A 19,278-nucleotide genomic window follows, 5' to 3' on the forward strand; every position below is an offset into this window, starting at 1 on the left:
AACAAAACAAAACAAAAAGAACAGACCAACCCCCCCAAAACAAGAACAAACCCCTGTTGCTTCCCACCCCCGCTTGCCACCCCACCCTCTCCCACTTATTGGATTTCTTAAGATGTTCTTGTTGCTTATGAAGAGTCTCTCCAATTATTTTTTGTTTCACTCCAGTATGTCATACACATTAAGAAATTCATTTATTTTATTTAGTTTTTTTTTCCAATTTGATAGAATAAATATTTTAGAAGTATATTCTTATAACCAACCCTCTGGAGTTTATTAATACCTGTTGTACTATTTCTTTATTCATTTCTAATTGTATTAATTCTGGTTTTCTCTCTTTTTCTTGGTTAATTTGATCAAATAGTTGTCTTCTTAATTATTCAAAGAATCAATTCTTTGCTTTTAATTGATTCTTTCTTTTATAATTTTTTCCTTGTTTATATTTTAGCAACTATACTGGTATTATCTCTACCTCTCTCGTGTCTCTAGTGTAACTGTCACTTTTATTTCCTCAGATGAAATGATGAGATGAGAGCTGCACACAAGCTTTCCAATGCATGATTTAGGCTGAGCCCAGAGAATTTTTATATAACTCCAATTGGCCTCTCTCTGCTTCTCACTGAATTGCTCTCCTTGGAAAAACTGCCTCTGAACACCATTGCTCTGAACTGAACTTCTCTGCTCCTGAACTGAACTGTACTGCACTCAACTGGACTGCACTAAACTGAACTGCTCTAAACTGCAATGAATTCAATTGACTTAAGTTGAACTGAGTTGAACCGAATTGAACTCTCTCACTCTCACTGCTTTTTAAGTAGCCTCTCTTTTCTATCTGTTCTCCTGAGAGTTGGGTGTATCCTATCTCTTATTCTTTATATTAAATCTTTGTCTGATTCTCACTTTGTCTGTCCCTCTATTGTTTGGGATTTAAGGTGTGTATTAAAGGCCTGCTAAAAATACAGCCCAAGGGATTAAAGATGGTACTTGTCTGTATTCCAGTCAGATTATATCTTTGGACATGATCCCTTGACAGAGAAGCCATGATACTGCATTAAAATTCCTCTATGAATATCCTATCTGTAAATCCTCTTTTGGAGATGTTGTTTGTTATTGTTTTTGTTTTTATTTTCAAGACCAGGTTCATTATTATACCATTAATTTGAGACCTTTTAATTTTTTCTTAATTAGAACTATACACTCTCTTCTTAGTGGTACCTTCATTGTGTCCCAGAGATTTTCATAAAGTGTATTTTCATTTTTTTTAATTCCAGAATTTTGTTTCCTTCTTTATTTCTTTATTGGCCCAATTGTCATTTATTTTAGCCTCTATGAATCTGTGTGTTTTTCTGAAGTTTATATCACAGTTGATAGTTAACTTCATTCCAATATGATCAGATACAATATTGAATGCTGTATTTTCCTATACTTTGTGGTGTACATATATATATATGTACATATATATGTATGTATGTATATGTATATGCATATGTGTGTTTGTATATGTGTTCTATGTATGGATTTAAACATGCATGCTTGGAGAGGCCAGAGGTCAATGTCTTATGTCTTCTTTACTCACACCCAACTTCATGTTTGAGACAAAGGCTTTCACTGAAACTGTAATTTCTGTACTTGAGCTATACCAGCTGGCCAGTGAACTCTGATTATCCTATTGTCTTGCCTCTTTAGTACTGGGATTATAGATGGGCACCAGTTTGCCTTGAAACCAAAGCCAGTTTGACTTTTATGTAGTTCTTAGGATTGAACTCAGGTTCTACCTGCATAGCATACAATGATTAAGACCTTTAATGTTACTACACCTGTGATTTTCTTTTTTTAACCAGTTCACATCATAGGTTCCCAAGGTGAGGTTACTATGGTTATACAAATATTGTTATTTCTGTTCCCTTTGGCTCAATGATGATTAAACAATTGTATTTTCTCAGGAACAGGGAGATATGGATGGCCAGTAGCAGACAAAAAAGTTGCAAGATTCCTCTACACCATTTTCTACCTAGCTGCATGTCACTAAGTAACAGTGCCTCTGAAAGGGAATGCAAGAAACTTTGAAATGTTGCCATGCGCAGCACCCTGTGCTGCAGAGATCCAGAGGAGGTTCAGTGCCCCTTTTCCTCAGAAGAGTGTCTGTCTCTCTGTAGGAAATCTCTTTGAAGATGCCACAGCTATAGTTGCTGAGTGCAGGGACTTCTCAAAGAAAATGCTGCTCTTTTTATTTTCTCTCAATGAAGAGTTTAAGTTCAAAAGAATGTTCTGTCTGATATTGTAGTGTGTCACTGGCTATTAATAGGATATTGCCATGCTTCTACCAAAAGTTTAGTACAGACTGAGGATGCTAATGCAGAATAGAATTGGCTTACCAACCTTAAGAACTCACATGTGTAACTATTATGAACCCATTCCATTTTAGTAGGCTCTGCTTCTTGAAGACATCAAAAAACTTTGGAGAGCATCAAGTCACAATCTTCAAAGTTTAATTAAGTGAGCCACCATTATTTTACTTAGAGCATAAAGGCATTGCTTGTACATGATACTAAGACAGCTAGCATGAAGAATTAATAATTTTTCAAAATTTATTTTATTTTAAATGAGTGATTTAGGATTGGTGGTGGTTTGAATATGAATAGCCCCTATAGGCTTACATATTTGAATGCTTAGTCACCAGATAGTGGCACTACTTGGGAAGGATTAGGAGTTGTGGCCTTATTGGTAAAAAGGTGTCACTGGACTTTGAGGTTTCAAAAGCCTATGCCAGGTCCAGTCTCTGTCTTTCTGCCTACATATTAGAATGTAGTTCTCAGCTAGTTTTCTATTGTCTTTTTGTCTTTATGACAGACTTATGAAGGTCTTCAGAGCCATCACACTTGACTTAGTTAACCCCACAGCTGTCTTGGTTAAGACCCAGAGTAGATTACAACAACCAAAGAAGAGAACACCTACCCAACAAAGAGGTTGCCACTTAACTACATAAAAATAATTTTCAATGTCATAAACCCAAAGACTAGATACAAATGCAAGAACACAACTATTAACAACCAAGACAATATACCTCCTCCAGAACCCACCAATGGTATTGTAATGACCCTTGAAAAAAATCAATTTTATTGACATTCAAGGCAAAGACTTAAGAAAAGGAATTATGAATATGTTCAAGGATCTTAAACAGGATGTATATATACGTGTGTGTGTGTGTGTTTGTGTGTGTGTGTGTGTGTGTGTGTGTGCATGCATACCTTATACTGGAAATACAATAGTTGAATAAAATAATGAAAATAATTCAAGACATGAAAGTAAAACAAAATTTAAAAAAATAGAATAGGTAAAGACAATCCAAATTGAATTAAAACTGTAAATGGAAAGCTAGGGTGTCAAACAAATGCCTCCAATATTGGAGCACTAATCAGCCCTTATCAGAAAAGCTTCTTGCAGTAAATGATAAAAAAAGGTATCCATAACTGGAAAATACATAGACTGTGGGAGGCCTTGCAGTACTCAGCCTAAACTGGAAAATACGTAGATTGTGGGAGGCCTTGCAGTACTCAGCCTAAATGTAATAGCTTTATAAGCCCATCTAACAAACATTCAGAGAAGTACATGACAGAGAGCATGAAAATATTGTAAAAGCCAGGGGTGATGAAACCAGTGTCTTCCAGACAGAACAGAATTAACTGATACACATATGAACCCATGGAGATTGCCAGCAAGCACAAGACTAGCACAGACAGGTTCACATCAGAAAGAAGGAGCTGTTGGCAAAACACCCACCTCCTAACAAAGAAGCTACTTGCAATTGATACCTGTTGGGAAAAGAAAAATAATTTGTCTTTATTGGAGTATAACTGAGTATATTGACCATATTTCATGGCAGGTTCTATGACCAAGAGCAGTTTGTCAACACTAGAACATACTCCGTGTGTGTGTGTGTGTGTATGTGAATATGCTTTTTGTATTGATATTTTATATCATAATGTCTTTTGTATATTTTGATTTTCATTTGGTATTTTTTAAAGGTAGAAAAGAAATATGAAGCTGGATGGGGATGAGGTTCTGGGAAGAGTTTGGGGGAGTGGAAAAATATGGTCAAAATATATGAAAAATTAAACAAAGAAGAGTAGAAAAGCAGAGACTAGCAGAAACTTTTATCTTCGAGATTATATTTTAATTACATTTCTCTCTTTCTTTTTCTTCCTCCAAGCCCTCCCATGTAGCCTCTCTCACTCTTCTTTAAATTCAAGACCTCAGTTTTGTCAACTATTATTATATGCATATATTTGTATACATACTTATCTATATCTATATACCTATATATGTATATCTTCTTAATTTAAAGAAGTGACACATATAGACAGATGAGAGAAATTGACTCAGTTTTCAGAGTTGTTATTGTTAAATGCATCTACATTTAAAGTAAAACTTTAATTTAAACATTTAAATACATTTAAAGTAAAAATTCTTAATTTAAAGATGTGACACATATAGACAGATGAGAGAAATTGACTCAGTTTCCAGAGTTGTTATTGTTAAATGCATCTACATTTAAAGTAAAACACTTCATAAAAATATATAAAGTAAAAATACAAGCTGGACAATACTTTAGGTTTACTTGCACATTGAATTTATAAAGATCTCCTAGGAATCAATGCAGAGATGATTAAGTAGACTCTGAGCAAACACTTGGGCATGGTTTCTAGCAACACACTATCCAACTACCCAATCAACACTACTGAAAGTGCTCAACTTTATAATTATGGGATTATAAATGAGCACTTCAAGGGGTAAATTCATCATATACTTTGACTAATACCATTGAACATTAGAACAAATGAAGGGTGGAAAACAAGGAATTGGTAAAATTGTAACAAAAAAACAAGACTGCCAGTAAGAATGTATAGATTTTCAAAATATTTAAACCATGCTAGTCAACAGTAGTCTAGCAATACAAATGCAAATTTATGGATTCTGTATGCCTCACTGTCCTATTTTTGCATCTATAGCTAACAATGACATGTATATATGCACAACAGTAAACATCTACAGAATGCTTATGGCCATATAATATATACATTATAGATATAAGAAATAGCATAAAAGTTCATGAGCAATAAAACAGACAAATGGAATGATATGCTGTTATGGGGTACCTGAAGTTAAAATTTTCCAAGATGTCTAGATTAAATACACAGTCATTATTATTTATTATCGTCAGTGGGGCTGTTCCAAGCAGAATGGTGGGAAATAATCTTAACCTCCAGTTTATCCAAGTTTTAAAAGGCAAGGACTGCAACTGTGACATATACAGAAAAACAGGTCTGGAAGCCTGCAGCAAGCAAGAGAGCATCATTTACAGAAGGCAGAGAGATAGTAGTTAAATGGTCAGGTCATTCTCATGATCTTTAGCTCAGGTTCATATTATATGTGGATTTATGGTTATTCCAGACATCAGTCCATCTTAGAAATATTTTTATGGTCTAATTGATTAGAGACTAGTTTTACCCACAGTAATTTTAGCACTTAAAGCATTCTTAGGATTACTTTCATGAGATACCGTAATTATAGTTTCATAGTCCTCTACAATGCTACTTAGTGTTCAAATATTAGAATACTGTTCAGACAAAAATAATAGTGTCTTGTGTATAACAACATAAATAACCTTGCAAAGAAGCAATGCTTTTTAAAAATATTTTTGTCTTTCATTGAAAATGGATTTTTTCATATAATATACTCTGACTACTGCTTCCCTTCCCTCCACTCCTTCTAGTTCCTTCCAACCTGCCCTCCAATCTGATTTCAACCCTTTTTTTCTCTCCTTAGAACCAAACAGGCTTCTAAGTAACAATAATAAAACAAAAATAAAACAGCAACAAACACATTGGAATAGGAAAAAAGCAGGCAGATGGAAACAACAGAGCCCAAGAAGAAAAGCACAAGAAACAGGTACAGACTCAGAGAGCAACTCATTTGCACCCTCAAGAATCCCATAAAACATGAAAGCAGAAGCAATGATATATACATTATGGATATCTAGGGTAAAAATAAAAAGAAAAGAAAATAATAAACATTTAAAAAATAGTAAAAATAAGAAGGACTAAAAGAAGGAAAAGAATAAAGGAGAGAAGAAAAAGGAAAGGAAAGGAAGAAAGGAGGGAAGGAAATAAAGAAAAAAGGAAGGAAGGAGAGAAAGCAAGAGAGAGAAAGAAAGGAAGAAAGAAAGAAAGAAAGAAAGAAAGAAAGAAAGAAAGAGAGAGAAAGCGAGCGAGTCTTGGCATAGCATTATCACACAAGGAATCTCCGAAGTAGCCCTTGAGTTCACGATCTGTTGACCACCTGCTGCTGGGCATACAGCCTACTCCTTAGTTTTTTTCCCCAATGAGAATCTCTTGGAGAAAACTAAACTTTCACTTGTAAGTGGTTATCAACTGAAGATAACTTCTGAGTTAGTAATGGGGCATGAGTCCTGTTGCATGATGCCTCAGTTTCTTTAAGTTCTTATATGCATTGATCCTATTGGGTTTAGAAGGCCTTGATTCTTTGATTCCCTCCATATTCCTTTGATACCTCTGGCTCTTACACTTTTTAAACTGAATTAAGTACAATTTTTTTATTTATTCACTTTATATCCCACTCACTGCCCCCCTCCTAGTCACTCTCCTAAAATCCTACCCTCATCCCCCATCCTGGTCACCTCTCCTACAATCCCATCCCTCTCTTCCCTCCTCCTCAGAGGAGGTGAGGGCATCCCTGGGCATTCCCCCACCCTGGTACTTCAATTCTTTATGAAGTTAGGCAGTTGCTCTCTCACTGAGGCCAGATAAGGGCAGCCCAGCTAGTAGAACATAACCCATATACAGGCAAAAGCTTTTGAGATAGGCCCTGCTCCAGTTCTTTGGGACCCACATGAAGACCAAGTTGCACACCTGATACATATGTGTGGGGAGTCCTAGGCCCAACTAATATTCATTCTTTGGTTAGTGGTTCAGACTTTGAGAGCCCCAAGGGTCCAGGCTAGTTGATTATGTTGGTGTTCCTGTAGAGTTCCTATCAAGTAGTAGCTCATGCTAGTGAAAATATGGAGGAAGAGGAACACTTGTTCATTGCAGGTAGGAATTCAAACTTGTAGAACCACTTTGGAAATCAATTTGGCAGTTTGTCATAAATCTGCCAATAGCTCTACCTCAAGGCACAGCTATAATATACTCAAAAGATGCTCCAACATCCCACAAAGACACTTGCTGTACTGTGTTCACAGCAGCTTTATTTGTAATAGCCAGAAACTGGAAATAACCTAGATGTCCCTCAACTGATGAATGGATAAAGAAAATGTGATACATATATACAATCCAGCTATTATAAACAAAGACATCATGAGTTTTGCAGGCATATAGATGGAATCTATGAATATGATCTTGAGTGAAATAACCTAGTCCTAAAAGGACATGCATGGTATAGACTCACTTATAAGTGGATACTATCCATAAGATACAGAAGGCGCATGTTACACTCCACAGACCCAAAGAAGCTAAATAAGAAGGAAGGCAAAAGCAAGGAAGCATAAATCTCACTTAGATGGGGGAATAAAATAATCATATGAAGCAGATGGAGGGAGAGAACTGAGAGGAGGAGGGGATGGGGAGAGGAATGGAGGGTTCAGGGTCTGGAATGGGAAATGCACAGGAGAGATAACCAGATGGCTGTGGAGAGCGGTCGAGCGGGAGAGGCATTCACTATGACAAGATGACGCCTACTTCCGCTGTAACTCCTGGTAAACAACTGTTTGCGCATGTGCATAGAATGAAAAGACGCCAAGTCACGGCCCATCCCGGGGCGTCACGTGGGGTAATGAGCGAACAGCCAATCATGGGCAGACACACCGCACTGTGGGCAGACACGCCGCAATGTGGTGTATATAAGCAGTGCGGATTATTGGCTCGACTCTTTTTCCCTCTGGAAGAGGGCAGTAAACGTCGTTGCAGAAGGATCCTAGTGTCCGCGTGTTGTCTTCTTCCCGGCGAGACGACTGTGCGGGCCACAGATGGCCATGAGAATGGATGTGTCTTAGTCAGGGTTTCTATTCCTGCACAAACATCATGACCAAGAAGCAAGTTGGGGAGGGAAGGGTTTATTCAGCATATACTTCCACATGGCTGTTCATTACCAAAAGAAGTCAGGACTGGAAATCAAACAGGTCAGGAAGCAGGAGCTGATGTAGAGACCAGAGAGGGATGTTTCTTATTGGCTTGCTTGTCCTGGCTTGCTCTTCTTGCTCTCTTCCATAACCTTAGACTACCAGCCCAGGGATGGCATCACACACAGTGGGCCCTACCCCCTTGATCTCCTTTCTCTTTGATAACTCCAGCTTGTGTCAAGTTGACACACCAAACCAGCCAGTACAATTGACCCTTTGTCAACTTGACACACAAACATATCACTATTAGGCCTCAACCCTTACTTTCTTATTCATCCCCAAGATCTAAATAACTTTAAAAGGCCCACAGACTTTACATAGTAAAAGTTCAATCCCTTTAAAATATCTAAAATCTTTTAAAGTTCAAAGTCTGTTAAAAATTCAAAGTTTCTTAACTGTGGTCTCAACTAAAATATATTCTTCCTTTAAGAGGGAAAAATATCAGGGCACAGTCACAATCAAAAGCAAAATCAAACTCCAACCATCCAATGTCTGCGATCCAGCATCAATATTCCCAGTAATTCAGTTTTCCTTTAGTAGTTCTGGTATCTTATTAATCAGAGCTGATTCTCCAGCCCCAGCTAACCAAAACCACAGAATTTTCACAATCATGATCTTCTGGGCTCTTCAAAGGGCTTGGGTCACTTCTGCAGCTCTGCCCTATGTAGCACACATCTTTTCTTCTAGGCTCCAGATGCCTGTACTCCACTACTGCTGCTGTTCTTGGTGGTCATCTCATGGTATATGCATCTCCAAAACACTGCTGTCTTCTGCTGTAACTAGGCTTCACCAATAGCCTCTCATAGGCAATCTTCATAATGCCAAGCCTCAACTCCTTTGCATGACCCTTTCAGTCCTGGGCCATCAATTATAACTGAGGCTGCACCTTCACCAATGGCCTTCCATGGCCTCTCACTGTGCTGAGCCTCAGCTGCTTTTCATGGTCCCCTCATGCCTTCAAAACCAGTACCACCTGGGTGACTCTTACACATTACCATGTCCAGCAATCCCACAAGGTACAACCTTGGATATCTCTGGAACACAGCCTCTATGCTCTCAGAAAACACTTCTCAGAATTTACCTCAGTGATGCTGGTATCTTCTTAGTAATCACTAATTTCTTAGCTTCAGCTAACCAGCATCAATCATCTCAGTAATGCAAAGTTTTTCTTTAGTAGTTCTGGTATCTTATTAATCACAGCTGATTCCCCAGCCCCAGCTAACCAAAACCACAGAATTTTCACAATCAAAATAGCAACAGCCCTGATAAGAGTCTTTAATATTCCCTCAAAATTTCACAAGCCAGGCCTCCATCTTCTGCACTGTTCTCAACATTATCTTCCAAGCTCCTATACACCATCCCACAGAGCTCTTAACACGAATGGATCTTATAGCCCAAAGTTTCAAAGTCCCTCCAACAGTCCTCCCCCCAAAATGGTCAGGTTGTCACAGGAATATCCTATTCCTAGTATCAATTCTTAGTCAGGGTTTCTATTCCTGCACAAATATCATGACCAAGAAGCAAATTGGGGAGGAAAGGGTTTATTTGGCTTACACCTTCCATACTGTTGCTGATCACCAAAGGAAGTCAGGACTGGATCTCAAGAAAGCCAGTAAGTAACATCACTCCATGGCTTCTGCATCAAATCCTGCTTTCTGATATGCCTGAGTTCCAGTCCTGTCTTCCTTTGGTGATCAACAGCAATGTGGAAAGTGTAAGCTGAATAAACTGTTTCTCCCAAACTTGCTTCTTGGTTTGTGCAAAATAGAAACCCTGACTAAGTCAGGATGGAAATCTATAACTGACGGTGTGAGGAGGTGGGGTCATCTCAATGATGTGACAGAGACCTGGAATAAGGGAGGTGCCCTAGAATCAATTCCGCTGAGCTTAGCTGTGACTCTCTATACTGGGGACATGGAACTTGAAGATGCAACCTTCTACAGTTAGGCAGGAACCCCAGTAGAGCAATCTACACACAAAACTTTCAACCCCAAATTTATCTTGTCTACAAGAAATTGAGGCATGGGGCACGGAGCAGAGACTGAGAGAATTGCCAACTAATAACAGGCCCAAACTCAGATCCATACCATGGACAAGCACCAATCCCTGACACTTTCAATGACACTCCGTTATGCTTGCAGTCAGGAGCACATTACTCTCTGAGAGTCTCCACCCAGCAGCTAACTCAGATAGATACAGACACACACAGCCAAACAGTAGAATGAGCTTGGAGACTACTAGGGATGAATAAGAGGAATGGTCTTATACTCTTTCTGCCTTGGGGAGCACAGGGTTACCTGAACTCTCAGGGCAAGGACCAAAGACACCAACATAATAAAGGCAGTTTTGGGCAAGCTCATAGCCAACACCAACTTAAATGGAGAACACATAAAGAATTTCCACTAAAATCAGGAACATGTCAAGACTGCCCACTCTCTATTCACTTATGTAATATATTACTTAATGTTTTAGCTAGAGTAATAAGACAACAGAATCATATCAAGGAGCTACAAACAGGAAAGAAGATGTCAAAGTATCTTAATTTGCAGATTATGTAACAGTACATAAGTAACAATTAAAGTCCTACTGGGAAATCCCAATAGCTTATAAAAACATTCAACAATAGGCAACTGTGGGGAGCCGCAGCTGCCACCCTATATATATACATATATATTGAACACCTGGTCTCTGGCTAGAGCAGAGAGCATTGATAATCAAGCCCTTAGTTGGAGAAGCTGAGTGCCTCCAGTTTGTGATGCAAGCTGATATGAATTTCCTGCAGCCTATTGTGCTTTGCTATGTAGCTGATGCTGATTGGGACCAGGGAAAGTATTTAACCCACAAGGCCTGGGAGCTGGAGAGAGATATAAGATAGAATTAGATAGTAAGTATGTAGAGAATAAGAAGTAGTGAGTAAGTATGTACTGATAGTAAGTAAGATGTAATAGATATAGATAGATATAGATAGAATTAGGGCTGGTGATGGGTTATGCAAGATTTAGGAGTAAGTATTTAGAATTGGAGCTGGTAATGGGATAGGAGAGAAGATGTAGATATAGAAGTAAGATGTAAGGATAGATGTAAGATATAGAATTAGGAATAAGTATGTAACTAATAAGATGTAACTAATAAGATGTAAGTAGTAATAAGTAAGATGTAAGAAGAAGAAATAGAAGAGTATAAAAGAAGCTAGCTAGCTAGAGAAGAATGAAGGTTTTTGATTAAACTGCATGGAGAAGGGCTCGGTGTTTGCCTCCTTACTTCTAACTGGATGGGTAAGGCGGCCGACAGGCAACTTTAATTAAAGGAGGTCTGACAGAGACTAATATATACTGCACAATTCTACATCAAATAAGTGAAAATTGCACAATAGTATTTGCAGTTGCACTCTTAGGAGATAAAGGTATAAGAAATAAAAGCTACAATAAAGTTACATTTAGAGGAAAGAGTAAAGCATTTAGGCATCCTTTGGTGTTTGCTCTGCCTTTTCCCCACTCATTTATTTATTTATTTATTTATTTATTTATTTATTTATTTACTTTACATTCCAAACACAGCCCTCTCAATGTCCCCTCATACATAGCCTCTTCCCCTCCCCTTCTGCTCTGAGGAGGGAATGTCCCCCTGGGTTCCAACCCACCCTGGTACATCAAGTCACTACAGGACTAGGAGCATCCTCTCCCATTGTAACCAGGCAAGGCAGCACAGCTAGGGAGACAGGATCCACAGGCAGGCAACAGAGTCAGGAATAGCTCTTGCTTCAGTTGCTGGGGAACCTGCTTGAATACCAAGCTGCATAACTGCTACAAATGTGCTGGGGCCTAGGTCCAGGCCATGTATGCTCTTTGATTGGTCATTGAGTCTCTCTGTGAACCCCCAAGGGTCCAAGTAGTCCATACCTTTAATCCCAGAACTTGGGAAACAGAGGCAGGCAGATCTGAATTTGAGGTCAGCCTAGTCTATGGAGTAAGTTACTGAACAGGCAAAGCTACCCAGAGAAATCCTGTCTTGAAACTAATCCCCCCCCCCAAAATATTTGCTTTTCAATGTTTTATTAGTTCTACAAAGGTCTTGCTAATCTTTATATATGGGATATTTGATAATAAAACTACTTTAACAATAGTTAAACTTTTTAATGAAAAATAAGCTTGAGATGAATCTTTGGCTATGTTTGTGTATTTATTATGGTTGTTATTTCATTAAACTTGGTATTTTTAGGTCAGGCTTGGCTATATATGGCATTGTATTGACTACTAGAAAAGAATAAGATAATCATCATAGAAGGATGACTATAGTCTTAATAGCATTTACTACTAAAAACAGAACTATGAATATTTCTATTTATGTGTAGTGTATTCATGCTCAATTTTACAAAGCTTTATTTATTTTATGTATATGAGTTCTTTGCCCTTATGTATATGTGTGCCCAGTTTTTGTTAAGTGCCTCAGAGGATAAGAAGTGTTTGCCAGATCTTCTGAATTACAATAGTTGTGAGTTACCAAACATTGCTAGGAGCTGAACCCAGGTACTGTAAAAGAAACTAGTGCTTTTAACCACTGAGAATCAATCCCTCCATTTATGTGTAACTGTATTCAAATTTAAAGCTGTTTTTCATGAATGGCTGGCTATCAATGCATGTCCTTTGGGCAAGAGAATGAAGGAATATGGGATTTGATTTTAAAAGCCTATTTCCTTTTTAATTAAATATTAATGCACACAGTTCTATATTTTACTGATTTGGGATGTATTTCATTAATATAATAGATTTACTATAATGAGATCTGCACAGAATGGGTGATCTATGCAGAAAGGTCAGCTGTGTGTTATTATGGCCATTGTTGAATTCAAGAGCACAGATAAATGAATAATATGCAAAAACTTTGGGTTAATGGGTGTTTTAAGCATATCATTCCTCATAAGTTATGAATGCCATAAGTGTAAAACCATATCACAATCTGAGAGTATTATGTTTGATATGTTTTCTCAATAGTGTCTGATCATGTTTTTCATCTTGTTCTATCTTTCATTTGACTGATTTGAATCCAGGTCTAAATATGACTTCTTCAAAAAGCAGAAACCCTGAATGTCTTACAAATGTTGTATAGTCAAATTGTACTACTCTTTAAAATTAGTCTGAAATGGTGATTTTTGCATAAAAAATGAATTAAGCATTTTTATCTTTTGGCATACCTGCTTCAGTTCTAATTGCATTTGTATGTGTGGACACTGACTGAGAAATCCAGAAGCACAATCCTCTGGACAACTACATTTAGAGGGACTTTGTTCTGTTCTCTGTAAGTCTATGAAGTGTCTGCCATGTACCTGTGCAGCAGAATTACTCTCCCAATGAATCATCAAGAGTCAAATTATATCGTTCTGCACTCATATGCAGTATGTCCTCACAAATCATTTTACTACAATTTATCATCTTTTTCTACAAGAAAGAAATGGATGGAAGAATGACATCATGGTTGTTTAAAACTGTCATAATCATTGAATGTAGCATTACCCAGTTTTGAAAGAAAAGAACACACAATAAGTTCTGTATTTATTTAAAATTTGAGGATAAAATGGGATGAAATAAAATCTTACATTTGATTTAGTTATTTGTTTGTTTTTTGAGAAAAGATCTCAGTCTTTAGGCTGGACTGAGATTGACTATGTAGCCCAGGTTAGTGGCAAACTCAAGGCAATCCTTTTGGCTTAGCTTCTCAAATTCTTGGATTAAAGGTGTGAGTTACCCCCAGCTTTAGCTGAATGCTTTATGTCCCTAAAAGTTAGTATTTGATCCATAATTGATTTTAATTTTGACATGAATCTTTTATATCCAAAACCTGGGAACCACTAATTTACAAACTTCAAAGAATATTATAAATCAGCAAAGGGCCATTTTACAAGGGCTGGCTAAGAAAGAACTGATCACTGATCCAGAATATATTCATGAACACCAAAAAGTTTAAGAACAAGTTTATAATTTATAGTTGCCTTGAGGCAGCAATAACTAATCTGCTGAAAATTTGCCCATTTCATGCATCTATTTTGCTTGTTTTACTACTTTGCTTTTCATAAAAAACACATTTATTTCAGCAACTGTCATTTCTTCTGGCATTTATGTGATCTCTGAGCTATGTGAGAAAATACACATATTTCTGCTTTACAATTTTTTATTGAAAAATGATTTCTTTAAAAAATTTATATCACTTTTGTTTCATAGGAGAATCATTTTCATTCTTCTTTCCTGCCCCTATCAGTCACTTCAGAAAATGAGTACTATAGTTTATTTAGTTTAGCATCTGCTTTAAATCTTTTCCAATTGTGGACTGAATGACACTCTGTTATTAAACATAAAGGGAACTAGAAGCTTGCAAAACACAGGTCACACCAAAAATTAATCAATGAGAATAACACAATAAATTTTATTTAAATGCCATTCCTCTCATACATACTCCTCATGATTCATGGATGGAACCTAGTCAGCTCTCATATTGTCCCAAGGAGTTAGTTGAGTGGAGTGAACAAATGCTTGTTCTCAGACATCTGGTGGTAGTGTAAATATAAGCAGAATAAATGATGGCAAGTGGTCTTTGGGTCCTATTTCAAAACAGAATCAGAGCAATAGGGCTACTTCCCAGTAAAATCATTTTTGAATGAAGCATTAGACATTATGTGCAGATGGGTGGTAGTGGACATCTCTTTATTTCCAGTGTGTATAGCCAGAGTTCAGCTTTGAAGAGTGCATTTTAACAATAGCTTCTTAATGTCAAGTGTAAGGATAACCCCTTACATAAGCTTGTATAAGCTTCAGGAGATGTGTGCAAGAAATAACCACAGAACTAACAAACAGCCTGTAACAGATCCCCTTTAGAAATGCTTGGAAATGGTTGTTTGGAACAATCATCGAAAGAATGTGGCTGTGGAGCAAGGGAGGGATTGAAACATCCATCACAATACATTCTGCTTACTACTACCATCATGGACAATGTGAAACTGAGTCCCTGATTAGGGACTTGATAGAGTGTGACCTGTCAAGAAAACCAAAGATTACTGCTGAAAATGCAACCTTTAGATCTATGTTTACATGTTAGAAGTGTGCCTCAAGAGCTGCTAAACACTGAAGCAATCTATACTGGCAGGAAAATAGATCTTTTTAAAGTAGTAATTTTTCATCTCCCATGACTATTCCATCATGGACACCAGAGTCAAAGACTTAGTAGGTATCAGAACTAGGCTTCATGACAGTATTTTGATTCTAGGAATGCTTCTTAAGCACTTTTTCAGAACAGGTCAGGCCACCTAGTTTGGAAGGCTTTTATTTTTCTACAGGCTAATGGAACAATGTGTTCTAGACAACAATAAAATCCTAAGCTTAACATTTGTATTCAACTGTGGGTATAACATTAGAGGTTTTATCATTAGGTAGTGAAGTAAATACACCACTAGTTTAATACATAAACACTATGCTAGAACATGCTAGAACTAAATGCTAATAAGGCCTAGACAGTTGAAAATGTATTATTGAATAGGGTGCTATTACAGCAAAGTTGTAAAGACAATAGAATTACCAACACACTTCCCCTTGTTAAGCATACCTTAGTAATTAATAGTACCTTATTATTCATAATCTGAATGGCACATTTGTCTCAAATAATTAATGAATAGTTGTATATTATTATAAGTTACTTTTCAATTTCTTTGTTATAAGATATTTTGTTTATTTACATTTCAAATGTTACCATTTTTCTGGTTTCCTCTCTGAAAAAGCCTTATTTCCTACCCATTTCCCCCTGCTCACCAACCTACTCAATTCCTGGCCCTGGAATCCTGCTACACTGGGGCATAGAACATTCACAGGACCAAATGCCTCACCTCCCATTGATGACCAAAAAGGCCATGCTCTGCTACACATGCAGATGGAGCCATGGGTCCCACCATGTGTACTCTTTGGTTGGTGATTTAGTCCCTGGGAGCTCTGGGGGCACTGGTTGGTTCATATTGTTGTTTCTCCTATGGGGCTGCAAACCTTTTAGCTACTTGGACCCTTTCTCTAGCTTCTCCATTGGGGACCCTGTGCTCAGTCCAATGGTTGGTTGGGAGCATCCACCTATTTATTTGTGAGGCACTGGTAGAGCCTCTCAGGATATAGCTGTAACAGGCTTCTGTCAGCAAGCACTTGTTGGCATCCACATTAGTGTCTGGGTTTGGTGAATGTATATAAGATAGATACCCAGGTGGAGCAGTCTCTGGATTGTCATTCCATCAGTCTCTGCTCCACACTTTGTCTCTGTAACTCCTTCCATGGGTATTTTGACCCACTTCTAAGAAGGACCGAAGTATCTACACTTTGGTCTACCTTCTTGAGTTTCATGTGGTTTGTGAATTGTATCTAGGGTATTCCGAGCTTCTGGGCTAATATGCCCAGTGAGTACATATCAAGTGTATTCTTTTGTGATTGGGTTACCTCACTCAGGATGATATTTTCTAGTTCCATCCATTTGCCTAAGAAGTCCATAAATTCATTGTTTTTAATAGCTGAGTAGTATTCCATTGTGTATAAGTGTACCATATTTTCTGTATCCATTCCTCTGTTGAGGGACATCTGGGTTGTTTCCAGCTTCTGGATATTATAAATAAGGCTGCTATGAACATAGTGGAACAGGTGTCTTTATTGCATATTGGAGCATTTTCTTTGTATATGCCCAGGAGTGGTATTGCTGGGTCCTCAGGTAGTACTACGTCCAATTTTCTGAGGAACCTCCAAACTGATTTCCAGACAGGTTGTACTAGCTAGCAATCCGGCCAGCAATGAAGGAGTGTTCCTCTTTCACCACAACCTCTCTAGTATCTGCTGTCATCTGAGTTTTTGATCTTAGCCATTCTGACTGGTGTGAGATGGAATCTCAGGGTTGTTTTGATTTGCATTTTCCTGATGACTAAGGCTGTTGAACATTTCTTTAGGTGGTTCTCAGCCATTTGGTATTCCTCAGTTGAGAATTCTTTGTTTAGCTCTGTACCCCATTTTTAATAGGGTTATGGGTTCTCTGGAGTCTAACTTCTTGAGTTCTTTGTATATATTGGATATTAGCCCTCTATCGGTTATAGGATTGGTAAACACCTTTTCCCAATCTGTTGGTTGCTGTTTTGTCCTATTGACAGTGCCTTTTGCCTTACCAAAGATTTGCAACTTTATGAGGTCCCATTTGTCAATTCTTTATCTTAGAGCATAAGCTATTGGTGTTCTGTTCAGGAAATCTTCCCCTATGCCCATGTACTCGAGGGTCTCCCCCATTTTCTTTTCTATTAGTTTCAGTGTATCTGGTTTTATGTGGAGATCCTTGATCCACTTGGACTCTAGCTTTGTACAGGAGATAGGAATGGATCGATTTGCATTCTTCTACATGCTAACTGCCAGTTGAGTCAGCACCATTTGTTGAAAAAAAAAAAAAAAGAAAAGGCTGTCTTTTTTCCCATTGGATGATTTTAGTTCCTTTGTCAAAGATCAAGTGACCAGAGGTGTGTGGGTTCATTTCTGGGTCTTCACTTCTGTTCCATTGATCCACCTGCCTGTCACTGTACCAATACCATTTAGTTTTGATCACAATTGCTCTGTAGTACAGCTTAAGGTCAGGGATGGTGATTCCACCAGAGGTTCTTTTATTGTTGAGAATAATTTTGGCTATCTATCCTGTTTTTTTTTTGTTGTTGTTTTTGTTTTTGTTTTTTTGTTTTTTGTTTTTTTGTTATTCCAGATGAATTTGTAAATTGCTCTTTCTAAGTCTGTGAAGAATTGAGTTGGAAAATTGATGGGGATTGCATTGAATCTGTAGATTGCTTTTGGCAAGATGGCCATTTTTACTATATTAATTCTGCCAATCCATGAGCATGGGAGATCTTTCCACCTTCTGAGATCCTATTCGATTTCCTTATACAGAGACTTGAAGTTTTTGTCAAAGAGATCTTTTACTTGCTTAGTTAGAGTCACACCAAGCTATATTATATTATTTGTGACTATTGTGAAGGGTGTTTCCCTAATTTCTTTCTCAGCTTGTTTATCCTTTGTGTAGAGGAAGGCCACTAATTTGCTTGAGTTAATTTTATATCCAGATACTTTGCTGAAGTTGTTTATCAGGTTTAGGAGCTCTCTGGTGGAATTTTTGGGGTCACTTAAGTATACTATCCTATCATCAGCAAATAGTGATAATTTGACTTCTTCCTTTCTAATTCATATCCCTTTGATCTCCTTTTGTTGTCTAATTGCTCTGGCTAGGACTTCAAGTACAATATTGAATAGGTGGGGAGAGAGTGGGCAGCCTTGTCTAGTTCCTCATTTTAGTTGGATTGCTCCAAGCTTCTCTCCTTTTAGTTTGATGTTGGCTACTGGATTGCTGTATATTGCTTTTACTATGTTTAAGTATGCTTCTTGAATTCCTGATCTGTCCAAGACTTTTATCATAAAGGGATGTTGGATTTTGTCAAATGCTTTCTTAGCATCTAATGAGATGATCATATGATCTTTTTCTTTGAGTTTGTTTACATAGTGAATTACATTGATGGATTTCCATATATTGAACCATCTTTGCACCCCTGGGATGAAGCCTACTTGATCATGATAGATGATCGTTTTGATGTGTTCTTGGATTCAGTTTGCAAGAATTTTATTGAGTACTTTTGCATCGATATTTGTAAGGAAATTGGTCTGAAGTTTTCTTTCTTTGTTAGGTCTTTGTGTGGTTTAGGTATAAGAGTAATTGTGGCTTCATAGAGTGAATTGGGTAGAGTATCTTCTGTTTCTATTTTGTGGAATAGTTTGAGGAGTATGATATACAATTTGTTAGATATGGGTTCAATATTTCATTTCATTCAATATTCCATCCTATCATATATAATGCTATTCTCAAAGACTTGATTAAAATTCTTATTTGATGTTATGGAGAAAAGCAAGGGGGTTTTGTACTTTTCTCATACACCCAGTATACCTTGCTCTACTAACTTAGTAGCTCTATTTGTTCTTTAGTTAATTGCGCGGCGCTTCTGCTGCCTACCAGCAGCAATAACGACCGAACACCTGGACTTCTTCTCTCGACGG

The sequence above is a fragment of the Mastomys coucha genome, unplaced genomic scaffold (genome assembly GCF_008632895.1).
Source record: "Mastomys coucha isolate ucsf_1 unplaced genomic scaffold, UCSF_Mcou_1 pScaffold19, whole genome shotgun sequence".
Lineage (NCBI taxonomy): Eukaryota > Metazoa > Chordata > Mammalia > Rodentia > Muridae > Mastomys > Mastomys coucha.